At 44.9% G+C, this 21,879-nt stretch overlaps 1 protein-coding gene across 1 annotated transcript in view; it reads right to left on the reverse strand.

The window, feature by feature from the left end:
* Extl3 (exostosin like glycosyltransferase 3) overlaps positions 1-21,879 on the reverse strand; it is a 93,985-nt gene that overhangs the window by 44,117 nt on the left and 27,989 nt on the right. Inside the window, exon 2 of the mRNA XM_041665796.1 lies at positions 441-637. The gene's annotated coding sequence lies outside the window, so the exon portion shown is untranslated. The remainder of the gene's footprint in view (positions 1-440; positions 638-21,879) is intronic.

Raw genomic sequence — 21,879 nt, forward strand, 5'->3', positions numbered from 1 at the left:
CCTACAGAGAGGTCACCCCCCATTAGGGGCGCATGGACCTGCATCCCTCGTCCTCTGCTGCGGCACACCCAGGCCCCAGACAGACAGAGCACAGCAGCACCTGGACCCCTGGCAGGAAGTGGCCACCTGGAGAGAAAAGCCCGGCGGGCAACGGCACGCAGCTGTGCAGGGAGAACCAGCCAGAAGTGGAACTGAGCACCGGGAGGTGGGGGCTGCGCTTCCACAGGAGATGGTTCTGCGGGCCGCTAGTGCCCGGCCCCAACGGAGCGAGGCCCCCCGGCACGGGGCAGGCCTACTCGGCTGCGCCGCCACAACAGATCCGGGCACAGCCACTGTCGCTCCCGCCCGCCACGGCCGCGCGCTCGAAGCTGCCGGGTCCTTCCCGCCAGCCCTCCTGCCCTGCCCGGGTCATCGGGCTCCCACGCCACCCGGACCCTTACCAGCTTCCAGTCAGAGACGAGCCATCGCCGTCTCCTGCCCAAAACTCCGCTTCCCACAAGCCGCTCTGGCTGCCGGCTGCGCGCCTCCCAGGCCGCGCCGAATCCTCCGCTCCCCCTGCCGGCCGGCGGCCATTTCCGACCGGCAAGGGCGGAACTTGCCGAAGACCAGGGACGGAAATAGCCGAACCTGCGTTTGCCTAGAAGAAAAGAATGCAGAGGTGTTCGTGACTTTCCGGACGAGCCCGGAGGTGGGGGCAGAGGAGGTGGTGGGCTCTGCCCTCCAGGGTCCTAGGCGTAGGCTGGTTGCGGGTGATTGTTAGTAGGGCCAGGCTTACGGGCTTGAGGAGGAGCCCACTAATTTGGGTAACTCCTCAGCCTAAAAATAAACCTATGTTCAGTTTAAGTGCCCGCGCTAGCAATGACCCACAGTTCTGAAACACTTTTAAATACTTAGCTGCAAATAAAGGGCAGGACGGATACTTAGGGAAAACAAAACAAAAACAAACAAAAAACCCTGGGCTTGGCAAAAACAACAGGTTAATCTCTTGAGAATTGAGGACTAAAAAGAATGTCTTTTAAATTCTTTAAAGCCAGCCCCAGTAATTTTGGGATTGGCAAGACTCCCTCAAATACCTAAAAGAAAAAGATGGAGGATGGAGGTAGGACCAATCCTAAAGGTGACATGGGTCAACAGAGCTAATTTAGAAAATAGTTTTGACTCTTTTGTTGTTGTTTTGTTTTGTTTTTGTTTTTGAGACAGGGCTTCTCTGTGTAGCCTTGGCTGCCCCGCAAGTCACTCTGTAGATCGGCCTGCCTCTGCCTCCCGAATGCTGGGATAAAGGCATGCACCACTGCCCAGCTTAAAATCATCTTTGAAAATTCACAATTGCAGCATAACCTGAAACCAGATTGCTTCAACATATTTATTTTAATCCCCCGGAACAAAGCTATTATTACACCAGGCCTTCCTCAGCAGAACCCAGACACACCCAGCGAGGTTGGCTCAAATCTGTCCCTGTGCTTGGGTGGTCTGTTCCTTTAAGGAGAACTGCACTTCAGCGATGCTGTCACAGCTGTTGACCCTTCCACCTGCCCTTCTTGGGAGAGCCCACGCCCACTGCTCAGAACAGGGAGGCTGAGAAGGCAGGATTCCACTCCCACAGTGGACAGTGTGAGCTCACTCTTCCCTTTGCAAAGCAACCTATTTTCTGGAGAACTTTCCTCATCCTCCTGACCTCTCCATGAGTCTCCAAAGTCGGGGTCAGCTCTTTCCCATCTGTTCTATTTTACTTTCTGTCACTAATAAAACACCATGACCAAAGCAACTTGGGGAGGAGAGGGTTTATTAGCTTTACACATCCCAATCATCATCTATCACTGAGAGGAGCCAAAGTAGAAACGTAAAAGCAGGGCTGGACCCTGCGAGGAGGGAACTGAAACAGAGGTCATGGAGGAATGCCGCTTCCTGGCTTGTCCCCCATGGCGGGCTCAGTTTTCTTTTTATGCAACTAGAGATCAACCACTCAAGGGTGGCACTGCCCACAATGGGCTGGGTCCTCTCACATCAATCATTAATCCAGAAAATGCCCCCCTTGCCCACAGGCCAGTCTGATGGAGGAGTTTCTTCCTCCTTTCTTCTTTTCCCACCTCGCCCATTCTCCCTCTCTCCCCTCCTTTCCCCTCTCTCTCTACTTGGGGAAGGACATTTTGAGAAAGGATCTCTCTCTACATAGCCCTAGCTGTTCTGGAACTCACTATGTAGACCAGGCTGGCCTGAAACTCAGAGATCTGCCTCCTTCTGCTGGGATTAAAGGTGTGAACCACCGCATCCACACCTGAGGTTCTCAGAGGGCTCTAGCTTGTGTCAAGTCGGCAAAATAAATAAATAAATAAAAATAAATTTTAAAAAAAACATTAACCAACACACCATCCTTTTTCCTTTCCCTGCTAAGGGACACGTTACTCTCCTCTCTCCTACAGTTGAGACCAGGAGGTAGAAATTGACTAGGCCATTGGGTAGAGGGGAGTGACTAGCACCTTTCTTGACTAAAGGCCCTTGCAAATGCCCATAACTTTGTCCGAGCAGAGGCCAAAGAGGCCACAAGTGTCTAATCTAGTGTCTCTGGTTTTGCCATGCATGGCCTGAGGCTGAAGATGCCAGGAAGTGGGGGGGGGGGGGGGGGGGGGTGTGAGGGGTGTCTCTGTTTCTTTCTCCACCAAAAGAGTACCCCTTTCCTGGAAACCATATTGAGGCTGTGACCCAGACTTCAAGGTCATTGAAACCTGGAATAAAAACTGGACTGACCAGCCCACTCCCTCCCTTCCTCATCCACTAAAGCACCATTAACTCCCAAGCAGTGAAGCTCAATGGGATCCCACCAGTCCCTGGTACCCTGGGACCCTTCCTACTGCCCAGGAGCTCAGCCTTCTTTCCCTCCCTTCAGTCCCCTAGAATACGTCCCCTACCTCACACCCCCCCCCCAAAAAAAACTAACCCTCTGTGCTCCATGAATTTCATTCTTTGAATTTGAGAGACAAGAATTCAAATGCCTCTGGCTTGCAGGTGACTTTGATGGCCATTTTGTTTCCAGGACCCTAGCCCTCTTCCTGTCCCTTTCCCTAAGAAATGAATATACACATCCCAAAGCCTTACTACCACAGTTGACATACCAAAATATAACTTCTTCCCATTTGTTGAGGAAAGTCAAGGAAGCAGGAGCAAACTCTATAAGCTGAAGAACTGAAAATGGGGAAAGCTTGGTCCACTTAGCTTGAGTGTTCATTTTACAGTTGTCTACTTGGCTGTCTTCCAGAGAGATACATAGCAGCAGCAGGCAGCAAGAGCCCAGTATGCAAAGGGGCAGGATAGGAGACAAGGTAAGAGTTTCCAGAGGTTGGTTCATCTCCACATTGGCAAGACCTGACTTGCAGATAACAGCTGCCTGGAGGAGTCAGTCATCCTGCGGATTTGAATACGTAACACATGGCTGTTTCTAACTCTAACATACTTGACTGTAACTGTACCCTAAGCGTTAGGGAGAAAAAAGATCCGTCTGAAACTTATTGGACTTTAGGCTTGGCTGCCGCTCTCTGGCTGTCACCCAGCACCCTCATCCTCAGGAGCCAGTCAACCTGCCCTTGCCTGCTCATCCTCCTCTCCCCTCACCCACAACTAGTCCATCTCCTGCCCTGGGTCCTGCTTCTTCTAAAAAGTGTGCCAAACCAGCTCTGTGACTTTGGCTTTTCCTAACGCCTCCTTTTTGGCCACTTTGAGCAGTTGCTGGAGTAGCAGTTCCACCGGGCAAGAGTTCCCTCGCTGCAAGACTCCCTCCTTGTTTTGCAGTGGCGCCCTAGATTCCTTCACAGCCGCAACATCCCGTGAATGCATATTTTATGAATACTTAATTGCCAGGCAGTAGGTTACACCCTTTCTGTGCCTGCTGTTTCTCCTCTTTTTTAAAAGTCTGGCTAGGAGATACCACCCTGTGGCAGGGGAAGTAAAACTTCAGAAAGTTCCAGGAAGTAGGTGCCTAGGGTCACAGGGTGCAGGGCAGAGCCCAGGACTCCAAGTTGTCCAAACTCTGAACCCCATATTCCTGACCAGAACAATCTAGTTATTTTACCGGGATATTAAATTTATTATTTCCCACAGTGAATTCATCTCTATCCCTTCCTCCTTGCTCTCCCAGAATATCCTAATTTATAATGTCTTTACTTCTATCTTTTCTAAAACAGAAACCCCAAATTGAAGAAGCATAATCTTCAATGTCACCAAGACCTAAAGCCTTGTGTGGCAGTTTGAACGTAACTGGCTCCCATAATTTCTTAGGGAGTAGGGGTGTGGCCTTGTTGGAGTGGGTATAACATTGTTGGAGGAAGTGTGTCACTGTGGGGTGGGCTTTGAGGTTTCCTATGCTCAGGATACCACCCAGTGTCTCAGTTGACTTCCTGTTGCCTGCAAGATGTAGGACTTTCAACTACTTCTCCAGCACCATGTCTGCCTGCATGCCACCATGCTCCCCACCATGATGATAATGGCCTGACCCTCTGAAACTGTAAGCAAACCAGCCCAATTAAATGTTTTCCTTCTAAAAGTTGCCTTGGCCATGGTGTCTCTTCACAGCAATAGAAACCTGACTAGGACACTGTAACCCAGGGTCTCCACCACCCACCTTTTAGAATTTTCATACCGCCCCTGGATCAAGTTCCCTTTACTCCTCTCATGAACTTAATGTCTCGTTACCAAAATTCCTGGCTCAAAAATCTCTATCATAATCGCAGTGTTGTTTTTCTTCTGGAAAGGAGCTGAAGTCACGATACACACAACAAAGCTAGCCTTCACTGGCCTCACCATAGATGGGACTTTACAACACTTGTCCCTATTTTACATTTTGGAATTTAATCGCAAACAGGTTTACACTGTGATTTAGCAGCCACATAAAGAGATCCCTATTTGCCCTAAAAATTAGGGTAGGAGATTAGGAATTAGGGACAAGAGGATCGATCCATTATGCCTCTGGTCCCCAACAGTGACCTAGGGTCTCCCAGTAGCATTCTGCCTCGAATAGTTCCGAATTTAAAATTCCCAGAAGACAAATGATTGATTGCTTCAATTTGGATCACATGTCTACCCCTAGATCAACTCAACTTAGCCTAAGTGACAGATTATCCCAAACCTGCCTATAAATAGAGCTTATGTCCAAAGGACAGAGGCAAATTGAATAGGTGAGCACCTAACCAAAGTTACACAGTGTGGACAACATGACGGTGCCCTCACACCATGACAGTCACCTGAAGAAGAGAAGAGGCATCCAGATACAGTCAAACAGGAGTCTCATAGGAGAATATCATTTCAACTACACAGGATGGAGATAATTCAACACATATTCCGTAAGCTTCTGGTGGGAAAAGTCAGCATCAACAAGTTCAACAGAAGCTCACAATTATCACTATAAAGAATGGTGTTTACCTTTAATTCCAGAACTCGGGAGATGGGGGCAGGTAGACCTCTGAATTCAAGGCCAGAATGGTCTGCAGAGCAAGTTCCAGGACCACCAGAGCTACACAGAGAAACTGTTTCAAATACAACAACAGCAACAACAAAAAGGGGCTTGCAGGGCTGGGGAAGTAGCTCAATTGGTTGGTACACTGCTGTATCTCAGATGGTAGAGTGCCTGCCTAGAACACACTGATTGTGCTTGGTGGTGCAGGCCTGTAATCTCACAATGGAGAGGTGGAGGCAGGAGGATCTAAATGTAAAGGGCTTCCTCAGCTATAACAAAACTGCCCAAATAGCCAGCAGCAGCAGACCAGATTAAACATGGCATAGTCACACAGACTATGAGTGAGTGCTCCTCCACCAACCTGCATCAGATACGGTTGTGAATTCTGTTCTTCACATGATGCTAAGGAGAAGGAATTGGGGCTGGAGAGATGGCTCGGCAAGCTGGGCGGTGGTGACACATGCCTTTAATCCTAGCACTCAGGAGGAAGAGGCAAATGGATCTCTGTGAGTTTAAGGCCAGCCTTAAACCAAGCTATGACCTTGGTTCAGCTCCTGGTACCACGGGTACCAAAGGAATCCCACATAGTCTTCTGACCTCCACAGGTACTAGGCATGCACACAGTGCACAGACGTGTATGCAGGTAAAACATTCATACACAGACAAGAAAAATCTACTTTTAAAAGAAGAGAAAGGATCGAGACACAAGGATATAGTCTCTAATTTGGAGTATAAGAACATGCAAATGCTAATCTGACTGTTCAAGGTGCTGAAAGGAGCAGGCATGCAGCTGCAGGTTCAGGCTGTTAGGTTGCCCTCTGAGTATTAGGTACGTTCAGTTTGTCAAAAGCCATCCAAACGCCCTTTTATTAACATATCACCCTTGAATGAAAGGATTTTTTTAAATACATAATTGGATACTGTCATGTGGTTACCCCAAAGCTGTAAACTGCTTTCAGCTTGTTTCAGCAGTCCTGAGAAAAGGCTGACATACTGCACAGTCTCCTCCCATCTGGCCTGGAAAGGTGATGGCCGCAGCATGCTGGGAAGAAGTCACATGACAAGGGACTGCTCAACAAATATCTTACGTAGACTTGGGCATCTTTCTAGACACGTATATAGACAGTGGTTCACCAAGAAAGCTGGTCTACAGAAAACAAACGAGCCAATGCAGAGAGGGAAGTGGAAAACACTGTCTGTGGGAGATGGAAGAAGCAGCCTATAGGCCGTCAACATTTCGTTCTGGGGTTTTTCACCTATCCCAGCTCTCATGGGGGCTGCAGGCAATCACTCGAGTTATTGCCAAGAAAACCGTCACGTCATTTGCATTAACACGAAGAGCCTCCCCGTTCCTGGCAACCAAGCACACCTTGACTGACGTCATTAATGTTCTTTCCTGAAAATAACCGAGTGGTAGTCACCCGCTGACATGTCCGAGCGCTTGTCTTGAATCATCTTATTGAATACTTGAACAGCACCACACAGGCAGCATCGTGATTATTCCTACCTCCCAGATGAGGAAACAGAAGCCCAGAGGGGCTAACTTACTTGGTTCAAGTCTCAGAACCTGCTAAGTGACAGCGCCAGGTGTTAGACTCAGGCAGCCTGGGTCCAAGGCCTGACATCTTAGAATGAAGAATGCTAACAAACGCAAGACGAACTGTGCACTGCATGTGCGCATCGGACGAAGGTGTCTAGTTTGTTAATTGAGTTCAAATACAGAAATTCGAAAGATTAGCTGGCTGACTGGCTGAAGTCAGTAAGCATCACTTCCTACACAAGGATTGACAGGGTTAGAGAACTGTGAGAGGCTCAAGATGGGGCACAGCTATATGAAATGAAAACTAGATGCCAGAGGGATGCCTCTTGCAAAGGACCTAGGTTCATTCCCCAGCACCCACATGATAGCTCACAGCCATCCATAATTCCAGTTACAGGAGATCCCGATGTCTTCTTCTGACATCCCTGGGCAGCGCACATGCTGCGTGTACATACATGCAGGAAAAAAAAAAACACTCATACGCATAAATAAACCTAAAAAAATATTTTTAGGCCATACACATGAAAACAAAACAAAACAAACCACTGTGTTCTTTCACCAGGAAAAGTATTTCCAGAGTTTATCAAAAATGTTCGTTTAGGTAGGGAGTCCCTGTCGCTGACTTATTCTTCCCCAAATGCTGACTTATCCAAGAGAATCCTAGATGTCAGTCCTATGGATGAGAAACTAATGTCAGAAGGTCTCAAGTTCTAGGGAAGGAGGCACCCATAGTCACTTCCTACAAGGACAGCTGCCAGACCCACAAGCCACTCAGCAATGATGCCATTGGTGACCCCACCAACCTTCAAAAAGATTCAGATGCTGTGAGTGAGTTTAAGTCAGATAAGCACTGGTTCTATCTGTAAAAGGTGCTGAAAACCACGGCTGAAGATCTTTTCTATGCACAAGTGACTGAGCAATTGTGTGGCTTTATAATTAGAACAATGCATGATGATTTCTAGATTAGGGCTCAAGGTCACTCTTCTCTTCCCCTACAGTCAGTGCCAAAGAGAGAAAGGTCAGTCCCCAGGCTCTCCAGGCAGCACTCAGTGCACAGCTAAATGGCTCACTCTCAGAGCCTCAGCTTTGATGTTACCTCTTAAAAAGTGGCTGGCTTTTGTCTGCCCAAACTGGCAGAGCATTTGGGGTGGTGAGCGGATGATTTATGGCAAGAACACCAAGTTAACATCAGCTTCAAGCCAAAGCGCATTTTATTGTCTAAAGAAAAAAACAAACCCATTTGTAGATGGGGTGGGGCAAGGCTAGTAAAACACTTTGCCAAGGGAAGTAAGGAGGGCCTGGGTTTGGTCCTCAGCACTACAACACACACACACACACACACACAGTACTATTTTGTTAAGTCATTAACACCATGTCATAGTATTGCCTTGTGGCTATGAAAAGACAAATTTTGTTCTAGCTTCTTTCCAGGAACCTTAGTCTAATTCAATCCTGTCATCTGCATTGAGAGAGTTAACCTGAATTGGACAAATAACAGTCATAATACTGGAGCTGAACATGTAGTGCAACGGTAAAGAGCTTGCCTAACACGGGCAAGATCCTGAGTTTCATTCCCAGAACCTCAAAAAGAGAAAAAAAAAAATTCCCATTAGCTAGGACCAATAGCAGATATCAAGATGCTACTGACATTTGCATGATCCTAGCAGTTCTGTCTGGTGATGCAAGGTCCCCCCAAAGCAAACGCAAAGGCACCAAAACTCATCCTAAATTAAATAACTGAGTAGCAAAGATGATCAGACAAAAACACACCACACCACCATCTGTTTGAGGGACTTGGTGTAATGAGAGCTATAACCAGAGAAAAGAAGTAGAATTAGTCAGGGTGGTGGCTGCATTCCAATGTCGCATTTGTGTGCAGCCCGAAGCCTGTCCTCGCACCAGGACGTCATCCACAGATTAAAAAAGTCAACTGCTGATACCTTTCATCTAGGAACATCTTCTGTGGAAAAGACTTGCAGTTGGCAAGATGTCACAGAGGTTTTATTTTTAATTGAAATTTTTTTTTCGTACAATATGTTCTGATCACACGTTTTTCCTCCCTCAACTCCTCCCAGGAACTACCCACCCACCCAACTGCACATCCTTTCTCTCTTCTCTTTAAAAAACAAGCAAACAAAAAAAACAAAGCAAAAATGCACACAATGTATGTGTCTGTGCACACGCATGCACATGCATGCACGCGCACGCACACACATACACACACACACACACACACACAGAGAGAGAGAAAGAACAAAATATACAGGCAATACCAATAAGATAAAACATGCCCAAACAAAGCAATTTGAGACAAAAAGTCTGCAAAACTCCATTGGTTCATTTTGTGTTGGCCACCTACTGCCAGACATGAGGTTAATATACCCCGATGAGACTTCACTGAAGAAAACTAAGTTTTCTTTGCAAGCAAATATTATTTGCACATAGGATCATGGTTAGGGGTAGGAGCCCATATCAGCTCTAGAACCCCATCTGGCTTGAACCTCTGAGAGCCCTACACATGCTACTACACAGTCCCTGTGAATTCATATTTGCATTGGTCCTGCTGTGTTTGAAGGAGTCATCCACCCTACTGGTCCTTACAGTCTTCCTCCCTCCTCTTTTGAATAGACCCTGAGCCCCAAAGGGGAGGGTTAATGAAGACATGCCATTTAGGCTGAGTGCTCCAACACAGAGGTTCTGAAGGAACATTAATGAAGCTGAACCTGGTGATTCGTGCCTATGATCCCAGCAGAAAGATCAGAAAGTCAAAGCTGGCCTTAACTACCTACCAAGTTTGAAGCCAGCCTGGAATACACAAGACCTTGTCTCTAACAAAAAAATATATACATACATATTTAGCTAATTTTTATCTATGTGTATACGTATGTGTCTGTGTGAGCATATGTCCCATATGTGCAGATGCCCGTGGGGGCCAGAAGAAGAGGGCACAGGATCCCTGGAGCTGGAGTTACAGGTGGTTGTGAGCCACCTGATATGGGTACTGGAAACTGAACTCAGGTCCTCTGCAAGAGCAGCAAGTACTTGAAACCACCGAGCATCTCTCCAGTCACATCGATGATTTTCCTAACCAACTATAAATTCAAAGTTCAATGTGTGGTTTCCAAAAGCATACTGCACACTATCAAAAGACACGCTGCTTGTGAACATCTAAAGCTTCTATATAGGGTGCAAAACCAATCGTTTCTACCAACCAGAATTTCAAAAAGGAAAAAAAAAGTAGGCTTTAAGCTAGTTCAAAAGGCTTGCAGCAATATTTTGTTGGAGAAAAGTTCTATTTTCATTAATATCACTAGCATTAATTCTCAGTCTCAGTGATGGGAACATGACTATGGAGGAGCCAAGTAACTCTCAGAACAAAATAATCCCCATCCCTCCCCCAACCCAAACCAGCAGCCAGAAATATGGTCACATTTTCATGGCAACATCTGAACCATATGTGACAATCTTTCTACAAATTCACCAGTTTGAGGGACAAAAATATAATCATCCAAAGTTCATCTCTTATGGAGAACGTTCACAGACGTGCATAAATATATCATATTATAGACGTGTATAATCATATCATGTTATAGACATGCATGATCACATCATGTTACAGACCTGCATGATTACATTGTATTAAGAGACGCTTATCCCTAAGGAGAGGCAGTGACCACTCAGAAACAGAACACTTGACAGAAATGACACAAAAAAGGCAGAAATACATCAGCTTCAAGTGATACATAAAGTACATACGGAAATTCTGTTAAAAGCCATTATGCCTGTGTATTGTTATATATATGTATGATAATGATGCATGTTGTCAAATTGACAGAATCTAGAATCGCCTGGAAAATGGGCTCCTGGATATACATGCCTGTGAAGGGTTATCTTGATTGGCTTATTACTGTGGAAAGACCCATCTTAATGTGAGCAGGTCAATTCCCCACGCAGGGGACTGAGTGGAGAGAGAGGGCTGAGCAGAAGCATGCAAGTGTTCACTGCTCCAGTTTCCTGACTGTGGCTATAACATGACAAGCCACTTCACACTCCTGCCGCCTTCTCTGCTGTGATGGACTGAGCCTTGAAGTGAGAGCCAAAATAAGTCCTTTCACCATTAACTTGCTTTTACCAGTATTTTCCCACAGTAACAGAAAAGTTAAGAAAAGTAAGACTACAGGTAAATCCACCGAAACAGTGATGCAACATGTGTGTTTCATGTTTAATTCGTGCTTCCAGGCTAGGGACGTATGTTTACTGTTGTCTCTATGGACCAATCACCTGGAGGTTTTATTTGCTTGTTTCACTTTTATTACACGACTCTCAGTCATCTCGAAAGCTACTGGGTAGTTCCCAGTGACAGTTTGTGGACCAAGATAGAATGAAGGGTTTTTTTATTATTATTATTTTTTTTGTTTTTGTTTGATTTAACAAAATTTTATTTTATATGTATAATCATTTGTATGCACGTATGTATGTGTGCCACATGTGTGCAGTGCCCGAGGAGACCAGAAGAGGACATCAGATCCCTTGGAACTGAAGTTACAGATGGCTGTGAGCTGCCATGTGGGTTCTGGGAACTGAATCTGGGTCCTCTGTAAGAGCAGCAAGTGCTCTTGACCTCTAGGGCATTGCTCTAGCCCCTTTATTAGTATGTTTTAAATGAAGTGAAGCCTATCTGATGAAGAGGATGTCTTTCCTAAGATCATGTCCTTTCGATTTTAATGTCAAAATGAGCTTTTATGAAGTGACATTGCTGGCGGATGGCAACTGTACCTTCCTTATTTGACAAAATACTACAGCATTTAATTTGTAACATATTCTTGGAATGTTAAGGTATGCAGTGCACACATACACGTGCATACATGTGCACACAAGCATTCCCACATACATGCATACATGTGCACCGTGGCACACATTACTGAAAACACTCCCCGGTAACTTCTTCCTTTTTTTTAAAAAAAAAATTAACTTTATATGAATTGGTGTGAAGGTGTCAGATCTCCTAGAATTGGACTTACAAACAGTTGTGAGCTGCCATGTGGGTGCTGGAAATTAAACCACGAACCTCTGGAAGAGCAGCCAGTGCTTTTAATCCCTGAGTCATCTCCCCAGCCCCAGATATTTTTTTTCTAGAGACAGGGTTTCTCTGTGTAACAGTCCTGGCTGTTCTGGAACTCAACTTTGTAGACCAGGCTGGCCTCAAACTCAGAGATCCACCTCCCTCTAACCCCGCCCCCCAGAGTGCTGGGATTAAAGTTATGCACCACCACTGCCCGGGCAGACTTCTTATAGCCACCAGGGACCACTACATGCTGCCATTTGCACCCCAGTGCAGTCCCCTCTACAGTAACCAAGGGTTCTCGGTGTGACTAATGGAAACATGATGGTCACCATCCCCAAGACGTGGTGTGAGGTCTTGCAGGTTTCCCCCTGACTGTTCTTTCTCTTATGACACTGTACCACCCAGTTTCATAAAAACTTACCATCAGGGTTGGCATGATAGCTCAGCAGGTAAAGGCATACTACCCAAGCCGGATGGCCTGAGTTCAGTTTCCAGGGCCCACACAGCGAAGGAGATAGCCAACTCCCACAAGGTGCCTTCTGATCTACACACACACGCAATATAAAACCAATATCTAAAATGATTTAAAAAACAAAAAAGACCTTACACCATGAGGTCAAAAGCAAGCCATGGAGAGACCCTTATGGAGAGGAACTAAGTCTGTGGGGAACCAGAGCTGACCGCTCAGCCCAAGTCCAGCCGCCATAGCTGCGATAGCCCCAGCAGAGACCCAAGGCACACCATTCCTGAGTCCCGAACCTTCTGAAACTGTAAGATAATAAACACGGGTGTTTTAAACCACCACCTTCGGGATAATTTGCTAAGGAGCAATGGGTAATTAATATAACTCCTTTATCCCCAGCGTCATCATCAGAAGCTCCTGCGTATTCTGTGCCTGTGCTGGAGGAGAAGGGGAAACCACAGGGGCTCATTTCCATTTCCCAGGCTTCGGTTTGCCTAATTCAGCTCCTTTGTCCTCCGCCACTTCTTCAATTTCTCATGTTGACCATTGCACTCAGTAAATGAAATCCGCCGCCTCCAGCAGCAAACCAATTCCACAAGTGTGTAGACTGAGAGAGGAAATCAGTCCGGGTACATATGGCATTTTGTGAAGTTTTGGAAATCTGGTATATTTCTGTTGACTGACTCTCTGGCCCCAGCTGTGACATCAACACAAGATCCAAGACTAGCTCTACAAAGGAACAAACCTCATGTTTCACCAGGAAATCAAAGGCAGCAGACGTGACTAATCTCTTTTAAATACCTTCCCTTCTACTTTTACAACTAAGTATAAGTACTAGAAAAAAATTAGTGGTATTATAGCCAGTGCCAGGGTTCCTCTGAGGGGCGCAAAGATGTCTATTTAGAGAACAACCTTAGCATGGCACTCAGTCTGGACAGAGAGACCAAGGCTTAGATCAAACTGTGAAACAGCGATGGCTAAAAAGATTTCACTCGAACAGGTCCAGGAATATGGATTCTGGAGGTAAAGGGAGACAGGCCTCATAGAACGGCGGTGAGAGGCTACAGCTTGGACAAAGAGTCTCAGAGACAACTGCTTAAGATAGCAACATCTATTCTGGGACTTCAAGTTATTTATGTTGCTAAGGGTATAAAATTGCTTGAGCCTTCATTAATATCTGTCACAAGTACCAATGCTGTGTGTGAGAAACTTGGGAGAAAATCAAGAGAAAAGGGGATGGGAGGCTAGACAGATGGCTCAGTAGTTGAGAGCACGGACTATTCTTGCAGAAGACCCAGGTTTGATTCCCCAGCACCCACGTGCTGACACGCAACCATCTGTAACTCCAGTTCCAGGGGATCCAGTGCCCTTTTTGGGCCTCTGTGAACACCAAACACATGTGTGGTATGCAGATATGCATGCAAGCAAAACACCCCCACACAAAACATCAGTATCGCCTTTAAAATGTAAGAGAAAGGGCATGGGAACTGAGTTGACAATTGGGTCATTGTGGAGCCAAGGAATAAAAGCATCCAAGTGCTGGATCTGGTGGGACATGATATAATCCTGGCACTTGGAAGGCAGAGGCTGAAGGATTTCTGAGTTTGAGGCCAGCCTGTGCTACATGACAAATCCCATTGTAAGATCAAGCTCACTATACTGTGCCAAGGGTGTCCTGGGGTCATTCCTCCCGCCTCCACTCCCACATGCTGGAACGACAGGTGTGTGTCACCATGCCTACTCTCCTGTTTCCACTGAGCTATCCCCTCATTCTACCCTACATTGTCCTGTTTTGTGCCAATCCAGTTGTTCAAATCAATTTTGTTGAGATCATGAACAAAATCCTCCTTCTGTCTACCTGCCAGGTCTTTCTCTTCTCTAGGTACCACAACCCCAGTTAATATGGTTACAACCCGGCTAGTAGCCCAAGGTGGAAACATGGGCTGTTACTTTCCTGTGGCCTTCATCCACCATGTCCAACTGGCCATCGGAGTCTGATAAGGATGCTTCTAGAAACAAACCCTACTGCTTCTTTACCCCAACGAACTTTAGAGAGGGTCTGCATTTTAATGATGTCAGAAACTTACTATGTCTGTTCTTGGCCAAGTAACTTACCTCTACTGCTTGAGAGACAAGGCTGTGATAATTAAACAAATATGCAAAATAGTCAAACACAGTAAGAAATTTAAAAAAAAAAAAAACATCCCCCTGGATCTCACTTTTCCCAGTCTTTCCCAGTTGGTAAGTCAAGATGTCTGTCTACCCACGTGGCTCATCTTGCCCTTCCTCTTCTGAATGCCCTAATTTTTCTGAAAACAAGCGGTACTGACATCCCTTTGCACAAAACCTTCCCACATTTTGTCTTCTCCTTTGTTTTGATTTCTTGGCCTTTGGTTTTGTTTTGCTTTCATTCCTCCCTTCCCCCAGGTCTGACATAGTGCAGGCTGGCCTCAGACTCAACTCTTCAGCAGAGGATATCCTTCAAAGCCTGATCCTCCTGCCTCCACCCCAAGTGCTGGGGTCACAGGCATGTACCACACCTGACTGGTTTTTTGCCCATGGAACTAAGTCCTAATTCTTAAGCATGATAAGTGGCAAGCTCTAACTGTCCTTCTGTCTTCCTGAGTCTAGTTTAGTCTAAACCGTGAACTCCCCACAGGCCACTTCCTGTCCACATTGGCTTCCTGTCTGCACATGCTGACCCTCTGGTGGTCAGCTCCTGGCCCATACCATCGTCTCCAAAGTTGTTATTTAAGGGAGACACACATTTTCTCAATTGATCAAAACATAGAAGCTCAAATTCTACTGGGAGAGGGGAGTTCAGAGGGAAGGGGAGAGAGGGGGATGATGGAAGAGAGAGAGTGGAGGAGAGGGGAAGAGAAAGAGAAAGGAGAGGGGAGGGGAATGAGAAGAGAGAGAAGTAGTATGAATGAAAATGAATTGTGAATATAGGCAAAGTGACAAAAACTAGTGAATCTGGTTAAGAGTAACTTCAGACTTAAAAAAGTAACAAATGTTAGGTAACCCTGAAAACGTTTGTTAAGTTTGATATTAAACGACAAATAAGATTAAAAATAAAAAGCATTATGCAACAGAAGAACCACAAGGAAACAATCGAACTAACCCAAGTTGAACATTTTACCAAACATGTAAAAGTACTGACTTACTTTCTCAGAATGTCAGGGAGGAGAAAGCAAGAGAGGGAGGGAGGGGAGGAGCGGGAGGAAGAAGAGGGAAGGGAAGATTGAAGGAGGGAAGGGGTGTGAAATCCAAAATTAACAATGCAATGATGAACTTGAATTGGACCAAACTGACAAAAAAGTTATGACATGCATGATTGGCACAAATGAGGAAACCTGAAAATGGACGGCATTATTTAATAGCATCATAGCAGTATCGAATTTCCTGTAGTTAGGTATAAGAATGTCATTGTGCTTAAGAAATTCATGCTGCAGCCCGGGGTGTGGCTCAGTGGTAGAGCAGTTGCCCAGGAGGTTCAAGGCTCTGGATTCCCACCCCTCCATCACCAAAAAAGAAAAAAGAAAGGAAAGAAAGAGGGAGGGATGGAGGGAAGGAAGGAGACAGAAGGAGGAAAGAATTCATGAGAAAATATTTTAGATACTTAATAGCAGAAGATCGTGTTTCAATATATAAGATTACCCCCTTCTGTGTGTGTGTGTGCGCGCGCGCGCGCGCGTGCTAATAATACGGTATGTGTCAACAAAGAAAACAAAGCACTCCGTCTAGTTTAAAAGCTTTCCCTCTCCACTGAGACAAAGACTATGAATGTTGATTACCAACACTCAAGATGACACAAATAAATGGGAAGATTTCCTATGCTAGTGAGATTAATGATTATTAAAAGCCCATACTACCCTACAAACCCCTACCAAAATGTCCATGACAATTTTCACCGAAAAAGAATCAGTCCTAAAATTCATAGGGAACCATGACGCTACAAATAATTAGCACAATCTAGGGCAAAATAAATAAATAAATAAAAAGCTGGAGGCAGGGGGCTGGAGAGATGGCTCAGAGGTTAAAAGCACTGACTATTCTTCCAGAGGTCCTGAGTTCAATTCCCAGCAACCACATGGTGGCTCACAACCATCTGTAATGAGGTCTGGTGCCCTCTTCATGTCCAGCAAGCATACAAACAGACAGAACACTGTATACATAATAAATAAATAAATTTAAAAAAAAAAAAAGCTGGCGGCATTACATGACTTGATTTTAAAATATACTATGAAGCTATAGTAACCAAAACAGCACAGTACTGGCATAAAGATAGACACAAAGATGAGTGGGACAGAACAGAGTACAGAAATAAATCTACACATTTCTAGACAACTAACCCAGCATAAAGAGCTCACACAGCAAGGAAGGATGTAAACCGGAATAATGAGCTCACACACCGGCGAGGGATGGTCTCTTCATGGGACAGAGACTGAAATTCATGGGCACAAGCACGAAACTGGACTCCTCACACCATATACAGAAAGGTATTCAAATGGAGTAAGACTTAAACATAAGACCTGGAAGTTTAAAAACTAGTAGAAGGGAATACAGGGTGAGAATTCCTTGACACTGACTTGGGGATGTAAGTTTGGGATGTGACCCACAGGCTCCAAAGCCACAGTGAAACCCTGTCTCGAAAAACCAAAAAAAAAAAAAAAAAAAAAAAAAAGGGATGTGACCCACATTGCATAAGGCAATACACAAATAGACAAAGGTGGTGGTGCTAGATTTACAAAGCTTCCACACAGCAAAAGACATAACCAACAGAATGAAGAGATAACCCATGGGAACAGAAGGGAATGTTTGCAAACCCTGCATCTGAAGAGAAATCAATTGTCCAAACTCTCTAAAGAACTTAAAGGCATGGAAAATAAATCTTTTAAACAGACCTGATCCTAGCACTGGGGAGGCAGAAGCGCGTAGATCTCTACGAACTTCAAGGTCAGGCGGGTCTACACAGTAATTCTCAGGCCAGCCAGGACTAAATAGGGAGATCCTTTCTCACAAACAATAGCAATAATTATAATAATAACAACAATGATAAATGTTTTAAAAATATAAAGATCCAAAAGATGGCAAGTGTTTGGCAGAGTTGTGGAGTTAAGAGCATCTTTGGCAACTGCTGAATTAGAACTGAGAATTGTAAACAATGAATTACTATAGAGTTTCTTCAAAAAAAACTAAAAGCAGCCAGGGGCTCAAACTCAGTTCCCAGCACCCACTTGGTGGTTACAACCACTTATAAAGATCTGTTGCTCTCTCCTGGCCCCCATGGGCTAATGTGAATCACTTAAATAGACACACACAATACACATAAATAAACCTTTAAAACAAAATAAGGGTCAGCCCTGGGCTCCAAGGAGAAGGCATGTTCCTGCCCTGAACCATGATAGACTGAGTGGGGCCAAGAAACCACTTGCAGGCCTACTCTGGGCTTCAAGAAGAAAACATGGGTTCGCCCATAGCAACAAGGGGGGCACTATTATGGTGAGCAAATGTACAGTGTTATGGGATACAGAGAGAGGAGGGGGGAGGGAAGGAGGGAGGGACAGGAGGAGGGGGGAGGGAAGGAGGGAGGGACAGAGGGAGGGGGAGGGAGGGAGGGAGAGTGTTGAAATACGGAGCGGCCGGGCTGTGTCCCGCCACCCGGCTAGCTTTACCCAAAATAATTACACGGAAACTGTATTCTTTTAAACATTGCCTGACCCATTAGTTTCAGTTTCTTATTGGCTAGCTTTTACATATTGATCTAACCCATTTCTATTAATCTGTGTAGCCCACGAGCTGGCTTACCAGGAATGATCTTAACCTGCGTCTGTCTGGAGTGGGAGAATCATGGCGACTCCCTGACTCAGCTTCTTTCTCCCAGCATTCCATTCTGTTTACTCCGCCTACCTAAGGGTTGGCCTATCAAATGGGTCTAGGCAGTTTCTTTATTAATAAGAAATCACTCCCACATCATTTCCCCTTTTTCTGTTTAAACAAAAAAGAAAGGCTTTAACTTTAACATAGTAAAATTACATATAGCAAAACAGTAATCAAGCAAGAATTACAGTTACAATATTTATATCTATTTTATCTTTTATCATAACTAAGGAAAACAATAACTATCTATTCATTCTTCAACTCCATCAAAGACTCCAGAAGGATATAATACTACCTAAGTAAACAAGAAATAAGAAAACTCTAGAAATGACAGAGACATCTCACTGCCTGGACAGTCACCCAAAGTTCCTCTGTACCGTTGGGGCATCCATCTTCAGCCTTCAGGCCCAAAGTATCCAGCAGACATTTCCATGAAGCAGGAAATTCCAAAGACAGTTCAGTCACTATCTGTTGTGTCCTGCAGAATGTCTCGCAGACTCTTTCATGAGTCATGAACCCCGAAAGACCGTCTCACCTTTAGGCAAGTTCAGCAGTCCTCTCTCTGCGGGTTCTCTGTGTCCATTTTATGCAACAGTCCAGGCAAGAGCAGTTTCTTGCCCAAATGGCTATCCAACTCCATAAGGATCCTCTTCGATGCCCATCTTCCTCTCGAAGTAGATTGGTGCTGCCAGGAGCAGACGTGTCTCATTGTCATGAAAAGTCCTAAGTTATTAAAATATTTTAAATGCCATATTCTGTAGCCTTTGAGTGATATGAAGAATGCCTATCTGAAATATATCTCTATATATCTAGAAAATCTAAGTAACATGACTACAAACTTGACTATTATAATTATCCATCAACAACCTATATTTCCTAATTATACATTACATTTTAAAAATGAACTACACAATCACACCTTATTCAAGATCAAAAATACATATACATATAACAAAATTGACCTTAAAATCCATACCAATGCAAATTATTCATACCTATATCATATCCCCCTTTAAATGTAAAAGAACATTTATAAACAATATTTTGGGAACATGGGCGCTGTTTTTTCTCTCCAAACTGCTTCCTGCTGAATGGGGGCGTCGTTAATTAGGTCTTTCATGGTATAACCTGTGTGCTAGTTTCATCTCAGTTGGCAGTTGAGCGAAGCAATTTTCTGAAGATGTTCACAACAACCTTTCAGGAGGGCGTGGTCTATCATACCAAATTGTAATAGAAGAAATCCACAGGGTTTGGTCCTCTGTGAAAACAAAAGAAGACCCTCTCCAAAGCATCATATTCTTAAACCCAAATTTTGAAATCGTAATACCCTTATATCCATTCTGGTTTAGCTTAGCAGCCCATGTAATGAAATGTCTCTCTGTACTTAGCTCCTTTACAGTCAAAAATTTTAAAGAAAGCACAATGTACATAATCCAGACTCTCTGTGAATTTTCCATTTTTACGTGGCTTATTTTTCTTTATTTCTTTTAATCTCTTAACTATCTGTACTCTGTCTCTTTAAAGACTTTACCTTTTTTTTAAACTATTAACTTTATTTTCTATATTTTTTTTCTTCTCTCTCTCAAGTCTATGTGCATTCATCCAACAGTGTGGTCTTTTATGTCTGAATCTGTTTTATTGTGAATCTGTAACATTTTTTTACTATCCAGGAGCATTTCTTAAAATGTTAAGCAGTTCTTAAAAACTCAAGTTGCACCATGTACAGGTAATATGGTACCGCCTGTGTCCTGCCCAATTGAAACCTTAAATGCGCTGTTTTTATGGTAATTACGGTAGTCTCTGCCTGAGACCAGCACAGTTCAGCATGGCAGAGCTGAGCCAAGCCGCTCCTGCCTCAGAGCCATTTGGTGCCCCTGAGCCACACACAGTTACAGGCACACAACAGTCCACGTTGCCATCAAGCAAGCCATAGAGCTTTACTCCAAATGCTCCATTCAAAAGCTCTGTCTCCCACAGGAGCCAGACAGAGATAGCAATGGCGGCACAGCCCAGAAAGTCGGCATTTTAAAACAGCCAGTTTTTTCCTGCTGCTGAGTCAGGACAATTTCTTTGCAGCCCGCAACCCATAAACAGCAAGAAGCTGTCTTAAATTCTCTCTCTCTCCTTTTTAAGTCCTCTCAGGTTTTACGTGGAGTTCATTAGCACGTTGGGTACCACTCTGTTGAAATACGGAGCGGCCGGGCTGTGTCCCGCCACCCGGCTAGCTTTACCCAAAATAATTACACGGAAACTGTATTCTTTTAAACATTGCCTGACCCATTAGTTTCAGTTTCTTATTGGCTAGCTTTTACATATTGATCTAACCCATTTCTATTAATCTGTGTAGCCCACGAGCTGGCTTACCAGGAATGATCTTAACCTGCGTCTGTCTGGAGTGGGAGAATCATGGCGACTCCCTGACTCAGCTTCTTTCTCCCAGCATTCCATTCTGTTTACTCCGCCTACCTAAGGGTTGGCCTATCAAATGGGTCTAGGCAGTTTCTTTATTAATAAGAAATCACTCCCACATCAGGAGAGGGAGAGGGAGAGGGAGAGAGAGAGAGAGAGAGAGAGAGAGAGAGAGAGAGAGAGAGACAATGGTTTATGTCTGGTGGACAGATCTGAAGAGGGGAAAATAGTAAGGAGCCAGCTAAGGTGGGTGGCTTGATTGTCACCCAGGGCCATGGTGATGTCTAGACCCATGTTCTTGACCCTGATAAAACCATGGTGTGTGTTGATGTCCGAGGCTCCTGATACCACCAAAGGCAGAGAGAATAGGGCTATACAGCCAAACACATGAGACAAAAGACTGAATAAGGATGTACAGCATATTTGAAAATTGTTAAAAATAAGATAGTAAGTGTTCTAACCACATGCACTTAATGCATGTGTATGCTATTTTTGGGTTTCATGGGTTTTTATCAAATTTTTTACTTACCAACCACAATTTCCCCTCCCTCATCTCCTCCCACTCCCTCCCTACTTCTTCTTTCTATGCCCCCCCCCTCCATCCTCTCCTCAGAAAGGGAAAAGTCTCCCATGGGAGTCAACAAAGCCTGGCACATCAAGTTGAGGTAGGACCAAGCCCCTTCCCCCTGCATCAAGGCTGAGCAAGGCATCTACTTAGGTTCCATAAAGCCAGCTCATGCTCCAGGGACAGACCTTGATCCCACTGCTAGGGACCCTATAAACAGACCAAGCCACACAACTGTCACCCCAAGTGCAGAGGGCCTATGTTGGTCTCATGCAGACTCCCTAGCTATGGGTCTAGAGTCTGAGAGCTCCCACTAGCTTTCAGCTGGGGTTTTGTGTTTTAAGGCAGGGTAATGATGAGGCTGGCTTTGAACATGTGATGCTTCTGCTTCAGCCTCCTGAGTGATGGGATTATAGGCCTGTGCCACCATACCCAGCCTAACCCAGATAATATTTTCTATGGGTTTGTTTGTTGTTTATGGTGGGCCTGGGGATCGAACCTAGAACTTTGC

Source organism: Microtus oregoni, unplaced genomic scaffold (genome assembly GCF_018167655.1).
Source record: "Microtus oregoni isolate MIOR12 unplaced genomic scaffold, Mior012 000001F_ref0000356, whole genome shotgun sequence".
NCBI lineage: Eukaryota > Metazoa > Chordata > Mammalia > Rodentia > Cricetidae > Microtus > Microtus oregoni.